The sequence below is a fragment of the Diospyros lotus genome, chromosome 13, assembly GCF_014633365.1.
Source record: "Diospyros lotus cultivar Yz01 chromosome 13, ASM1463336v1, whole genome shotgun sequence".
NCBI lineage: Eukaryota > Viridiplantae > Streptophyta > Magnoliopsida > Ericales > Ebenaceae > Diospyros > Diospyros lotus.
The window spans coordinates 17,710,883-17,718,844 of record NC_068350.1 but is presented as its reverse complement, the minus strand read 5'-3'; positions in this window follow the sequence as shown (position 1 = coordinate 17,718,844).

The window sequence follows — 7,962 nt, the reverse complement described above, 5'->3', positions numbered from 1 at the left end:
CTGCTCCCAGTTATGGTGTTGTGTGTAGGAAAATAGGTTTGCACTTTCTTTTCACTTGTTGCCGGGCGATGAGTAAGACAATGGGCTTGAGTTCATTTTTCCCTCGTTGTCGGGCTATGAGTAGGACAACAAGGTCGCGTTGGTTTTTTTTTTTTTTCTCATTATCGGGCTGTAAGTAGGACAATGGGCTTGAATGTGCTTTTACCTCGTTGTCGAGCTATGAGCGGGACAACGGGCTTGAATGTACTTTTACCTCGTTGCCGGGCTATGAGCAGGGCAACAGGCTAGATTATACTTTTACTTCATTACCGGGTATGAGTGGGGTAATGGGTTTGGATGTACTTTTACCTCGTTGCTGGGCTATTAACAAGACAACAAGCTTGAATGTACTTTTACCTCATTGTCGGGCCGTGAGCGGGGCAATGGGCTTGAATGTACTTTTACCTCATTACCAGGCTATGAGCGGGGCAATGAGTTTGAATGTACTTTTACCTCGTTGCCGGGCTATGAGCGGGACAACGAGCTTGAATGTATTTTAACCTCATTGTCGAGCCGTTCCCAGGGCAATGGGCTTGAATGTACTTTTACCTCATTGCCGGGCCGTGAGCAGGGCAATGGGCTTGAATGTACTTTTACCTCATTGCCGGGCCGTGAGCGGGGCAATGGGTTTAAATGTATTTTTATCTCATTGCCAGGTCGTGAGTAGGGCAATGGGTTTGAATGTACTTTTACCTTGTTGCCGGGCTATAAGCGGGACAATGGGCTTGAATGTCCTTTTACCTTATTGATGGGCCGTAAGTAGGACAATGGGCTTAAATGTACTTTTACCTCGTTATCGGGCTATAAGCGGGACAACGGGCTTAAATGTACTTTTACCTCATTGTCCGGCCGTGAGCGGGGCAATGAGTTTGAATGTACTTTTACCTCGTTGCTGGGCTATAAGCCGGACAACAAGCTTGAGTTTGTTTTTATTTCCTAGAAGCAAAACATAGCAAACAAACTTTCATAAAGCAATATGCAATGAAAAAGTTGAATGGTTTAGTAAATACGTGAGTACATCCACTGTTTTATTTTGGGGTCATGTTGTTGCCTATGATCCCGAAATACACAGGTTATGCAAAATTTTGAGCAGTTTAGTTTTTCGATCTTCAACATAGGCTCTCTTGAATGTGTCTAAATTTTGCTCCCAGTTTTCTCTTTGAGGGCTTCAATGATCATTGACCACCTTCCCCCAAGAGCTTGCCCCTTCGTAGCTTGTCTTAGGGGAAAATGATGAGTCTCCTGCCATAGTTTCACGTCCAGAAATAATCTGGATGGCTTGGTGAATTAGGTCGTTATCTAGAGGAGGGTCTTGGCTATGATCCCTCCCTCTCTCTTGTTGTCTTGGGTTTTCCCTTTCTCGCCCTTTATGCCTGTCTTCTCTTTGTCGGGATTCCCTACCTTCTTCTTCTTCATTCCATACATATCTTTATAGATGCCTTTCTCGGACGAGTATCTCAATCTGATTTTTCAATTCTCAGCACTGGTCAATGGGATGACCACGTGTCCTTTGATATCTACAATATTCTTCTCTATTCTTCCCCATGGGATGGTCAACCTTTTTCGGGAGACTAATGAGACCTAACCCTTCGATGGCTGCAAGTATGGTCGACTGAGGTTGGAGAAGTTTGGTGTAATGGTGGAACTGGGGCTAAGGGATATCTGATCCCCTAACCCGTCTAGAGTCCTCTTTAACATCGCTTTCCTTCCTTTTTCGCTTTCTGTCCTCATTCCCACCTACAGCTCTCATAACTTCCGTATGGAGCACGTATTTATTTGCTTTTGTAAACAAATCTGCTAGGGATATTGGTGGGTCCAAAGATAATGATTCTTGTAGGGGAGTTAGTCGTATTCCGTGTAACATAGCAGACACTGCCATTGTAATTGGTAAATCATGAACTTTGAGGGTGGCATTCCGAAATCTATCCACATACTGACGTAGAGTTTCTTTGTTCCCCTGTCAAATACTGAGCAAGTATGTGGCATCCTTTTTTCTTCGACTATTAATCATAAATGCCTTAACAAATTCCATTCTAAGCTGACCGAATGAAGAGATAGAGGCCTCAGGTAAATTGTTGAACCATGTTCGGGCATGCCTTGATAGAGTTAAGGAGAAGGCTAAGCACATTATGTTATCGTCCCATCCGTGCAATATCATCAACAACTCATAGTTTTGAATGTGATCATAGGGATCATCTTTGTTGGAATAGGGGGTGATTTGAGGCATTTTGAATTTTCTGGGCAGTGGCTTCTCCAATATATCTGCAGTAAATAGACATTTTCTGCGTTGTTGCTCCTCCATGGCTAGGATTAATTTCTTTTATTCAAGCACTTCTTCAACTACCATTTTCATGTCATCTCGTATACTTGTTGCTGTTTGGTTATCATGTCTTGTTGGCCTGCCGGCCCTAGTTTCATGGTATCTCTGTCTTTGGGCGCTTCTAACCCTGTTTTCCTTTCGTGGGCTCTCATTTCTTCGGGGCGTGGAATGAGGATTCTTCCTTGGTGGTGGTGATCTATCATCTCGAAGAGGAGTGGGATCGGGAATGAGAATCGGGAGTGGCCTCTTGATAGAAATCAGCTCCCACCTCGGGCTGAGGCTCAGGTGGTGGCATAACCTTTTTCAAAGTATCGGGTAACGTCCCTCCAGGCATCATACCTTGGAGTATACCAGCCATGTCTCGAAGTGCCTGCATGCCCTCAACGTGTTGCTATCTCAATGCTTCATACTCTTCCCACGGGACCGTACGCGATGGCTGTCGTGAAGTCCCAACTTAATCAGTAGGAAGTGGCCCTGAGCCGATGTTAAGTGGAGGTGGGGCTGATTGGTTCCCCACCTACTGGCTCGGGGAAACGGAGCGATCACCTCCTTGGGATTGAGCATTATGAGGGGGTGGAGGTGCTCCTTGTGGGTGAGAATCGGGAATAATGGGAGGTGCTCCCTGTTGTTGAGAGTTCTGTGGTGGTAGGGGTGTTTCTACGCCTTGAGAGAGAGTTCATCGATGTCCACGGGTGTTTTCCATTCTTAAGTTGACTTTTTGTCTTACATTTTTCACAGACGGTGCCAATTGTTGTTGCCAAAATACAACAATCTATTTTTACTTATGGGTAGATGTAAAAGTCTTGGGAGTCGTGCCTTCAATGATGAGAATCTTAACGAGCAACTAGATTTGGTAGACGAGCAGATCTGGTGATCCTATAGAGCTGATGGTCTGACAGGGCTGATGATCTGGTGGGCTACTGGCTTGGTGGATCTGGTAGATCTGATGATTTGGTGGACTGATAATTAGATGGCCAAAGATAACTGAGTGACCTGAGGTGACCGAGTGGCCTTGGATAACCGAGTAACCTGAGGCGACGAGTGACTTGAGGTGACGAGTGGTCTTGGATAACCGAGTGACTTGAGGTGACGAGTGGCCTTGGATAACTGAGTGACCTGAGGTGACGAGTGGCCTTGGATAACCGAGTGACCTGAGGTGACGAGTGGCCTATAAAACGAGAGCACTGTTAGGACGCGGGTGGGGGTCCCCGCACAAACCCTCCAATGCTTAAGTCAGATCTCGAGAGAAAATGCGAAATAGTACTTCAATAACTCAAGAGTGCGTACCTTGTGATGAAGGCATTGTCTCCTATTTATAGCAGATGAGAGAGAGGAGACGTGCGACAATCGAGGCAAGAATCTCGCGGCCCATTTCGACGATTTCGTGGCCCATCTGAGAAGGAAAAGAGGAGAGATTGGCCCAAGCCCACTCGGTCATGACCGAGTGGGGGGCCACTCGATCATGTCTTCTTTTGCCCTTTTCCTTGGTTCAGTTTTGAGTGATTCTCATACCTCAACTTCATGCCCGATTTACACCTTGATTCTGCTCGAATCTCTCAAAACTCAAAACACAAAAGTTGTAGATAATTCTCTTAGCTTTCCATAGGACTTTGAATAAGTTGAATCGGAGTTCATATGAGAAAGTTATGACCGAAAAAGAAAAGCAGTATCGTACCTACTCGGCATAACCGAATGGGTCATGAAAAGTGAGGGGAAATTGGTCTCCCCATGACCAAGTGGGGGGCCACTCGTTCATGCCTTCTTTTTCCCTTTTGTCTTGGTTCAGATCCATCTTCCTTCAATACTTGACTCTGAGCCTTAATAATGCAGGTGCATCAATTTAGAGCCTAATTTCAACCTTGATGAAGTATGAATCTCTCAAAACTCAAAACATGAAAGTTGTAGATAATTCTCTTATCTTTCCATAGGACTTTTAAATTAGCTCAATCGGAGCTCGTATGATAGAGTTATGCCTAAAAAACCAAAGTAGTGTCATACCCACTTAGCATAACCGAGTGGGTCCTCTTCACTTGGTCTCGGCTCGACCTCTTGCTCCTTCGGCTTGTTTCCTTGATCCCCTACAACCTGCTGGGCCTTTAGGCTTCATGTTCATGTCTCGCGACACTTTTAGGTCTTGCGATTCTCCAAGTTTGTAGGGCATATCAGATGTAGTAGCAGATGGAATAGGCATATGAATGTATATGCAATATATAAGATTTTTTTATAAAAATGATTTGAGAAAACTTTAGACATTTGGTAATTTTATATATGAAAATATTAATATGAAGATGTATGCATTTAAGAAAGAATATATAAGAGACATTTTTGAAAAGATAGAAATTAGTTTGAAACATATGAAATAAACGTATGCAATGAGAAATGACTATGCAGTTAGAAAATTTCAAATAAGTTCTTATATGCAGTGAAACTAATGTTTAAAAAACTTTTTATGAAAGTTATGAAAATACTAAAACATATATGGCATTAGAGAATATTTCTTATAAGTGCTTAATGAAGAATAAAAGATATGTTTTGAAAATGTTGTATGTAGGTTAGAAAAGAATGTATGTGCTATACCATCCCTCTCGGAGAGATTTGTTGCAAAAATGATCCCTTCGGAAACAAGTTGTCTAAATCGAAGATTTAAGCTTAATGAAGTTAAGGGTGGCTTCTCTCGGAAAGAGATGTTACGGAGAACACCTGAAACAATCCTTTTGGGAGAGCAACCGAATGATCCTTCCGAGGACAGGTCTTCCCGAAAAAGACAATAGAGAGCATATGTGCTCGACTTGACTTTTCAACATGTGTCACAATGAAATCTCAAGATTCAAGCCCCTATAAAAGCTAAGCTACAGTGATGAGAAGAGGACTTTTGAAACCATCGAAAAATCCAACCCTAATTTTCTTTCTGAAACACTTAATTTATTCTTTTCGCGAGACTTTTCTTTAAGATATTGACTTGAGCATCAGAGGGCCTTTGTGGGTAAACATCCCCACAAGCCTTTAAACCTTTTGTTTTGTGTGACAGCCTTTCCCAGAAGCCAAACTCCTTTCCCCGAGAGGATTTAAGCCCTTTCTGGGTCCATCAAAACACCTCCCCGAAAGAAATCTTAATTTCTTTCTGGAAGCCAATTTCATTATCTCTGAAATGGGTTAGATGTAATACTTGAGAATTTTCAAAGGATTCAAGTGTAATTTACCTTGAGCCGTAAGTGAAGTTTTCAAGTAAATTCGGGAAATATTGGTATCTAAATAGCCTAAAAAAGTCACTGAATCGACTATAGAGAATGCCCTGAAATCAAGATATCTAAGAAAAATAATATGGTATTGACGAGCGTTTTGAGACAAGATTTATAGAATTAAAAGAAATCAGGACCGAGACAATTTTCGTTACAACTAAAATACAATTGTAATTCGAGTTGAAAAATTGAATTGTCGTATGAGACTTCCGGGAAGTCAACGGAACCCCGAATAGATTCATATTTTGTATAAGAAACAACCCTTAGGTGATTTATGGAGAAAACAAAGGGGTTTATGGTCAAAACATACATTCAGGCCTAAGTGCAATTTCTTAATTTTGCTCGAGGAAAGTCAAAATGACGTTATTCCTAAATGTTCGGAGATGAAATAAAAGGTTTAGAGCTTGTGGATCTTAATGGCACTATTGGGAAGCTTAGGGGCTTCAAGGAAAAGACCAAAGTGTAAAGTGAAAAGTGAAAATTGTTAAGGGGTCAAAGTGTAATTTTGTAAAATCTTGCCATGAAAACACTGTCATGGCCGACCAGCCACCTTGCTGGCCATCGACCGTTGCTTTCGGCCACGGGGTCTCAAGGAAAGTGGTTGGGGATGCTCTTGGGTTGGGCCTAGGCCAACATTAGCCACAATAGTAGTTGATTTTTCGTGATTTTTGGCTATTTATTGGCTAAAATTTTGGTATTTTGAATTTAGGTTTTGGGGGTCAAATGATGATTTTTTGGGTCGATCTAGGGGAGGTGGAAATGCTAAGGGTGCTAGGTTGGCCAGCCATGAGCATTTGGAGGCTCGGGGTTGCTTATAAATAGAGGGTTTAAGAAATGACCGAATTGTGTGAAAAAATTAATCTCTCAAATCTGAGGGTTTGAGAAAAAAATTGAGGGAAGTGAATAAGGGGCTTTTGTTCATCATGTCCAGAGGATAATTTTTGAAAAAATTGAGCAATTTTCGTCAAGAATTGAAGGAGATACAAAGCTTCATCGAAAAATTGGGTTTCGTAGGAATCTGTGTTGAACCAATTAAAAAATGGCTCAGATCGAGCAGTTTGAAGCTATAATCCTATAGAAGATGTAAAGAGGAAGGCGTAGGTTCAAATGGGAGGCGAAACAGAGCTAAAACGAAGAAGGAAAAGCCAAAAAATCAAAGCGAGTCGTGGTTGCAGATGAATTGCGAAAGGAAGAAGACTGGCGAGTGTGATACACTCGCTAGCCAGCAGTATGCGTAGGAGGCGCGTGGCAGAGCGTGTGGGGGCACGTCCGGCGGTGGAAAAATTCAAAAAAAATTCCAAAAATCATAAAAAAATAAGGAGAAGAGGTTTGTGCAAAAATTTTTTGTGTTTGCCTTTCGGGTTTCTTAGATTCAGCGCAAACCAACCTCGTTATGCGTGAAATCAAAGCATCGAGGTAAGTTATGGAATTTTCTTTAAAAATTCTTAGAATATTATGAATTGTTGTGGTAAAATATTTGGGAAAATAGTTAAGAAAATATTTATTTGGAATATTAGAGAGTAAAATGGGAGAAAAATAGATGAAATTATGGAAAAATAGATTTTAATGATTGTTTGAATAAAAAGAATTGATAGGGTGCTTTAGGACTTGATGTGAAGTGATTTCTAAGTTCGGCATGAAAATTGAGATCAGACACACAAATCGAGGCTTTGCACATTTTTCGAGGTATTCTGAACTTGGTGCAACAGGTGAGTGGTTTTCCCCAAAAAGTTACACATGTTATATTTTGCCTATATTGAGCATGATAGTCATGAAAGTGGCTAAGTTATATGTATTTTTATGCACATCTTGTCATATCTGTACATATATTGTTGCATCGATGGTTATGATATTTCATTCGGCATGATATTATTGGCATATCAATACTTGTGTCGGGATGGGATGTCGCCCTGATAGTATAGCCGTAATTCTTCAAGGGCAATTAATGAAACAACGTTAAGATTATCCTAGAAGCAAGTAGGGATTCTACCTAGCATTGTTGTTAAAATCCCGATTTTATGTATACGATTTTATGATTTTACGCTTTGAAAACCCCCAAACGATTCAAATCCCATGTAAAATCTAATTTGGGGTAAAATCCTATAAAATCTTGATTTTACGTGTACGATTTTACGATTTTACGCTTCAAAGACCCCCAAACGATTTTACGATTTAGAAACCTCCATTGATTTAAGTTGCAATTTAGAGGATGCTTCCAACGTGTGAATGTCATACAGCATCTGACATTGAAACTTATGCAACGAATAACTATATTTTGCCTCTAAATTGGAACATGATTTAATATTGATTGTATAAGTAAATCAAGACATACAAGTAATTAATTAATGGACCACCCAACCCCAA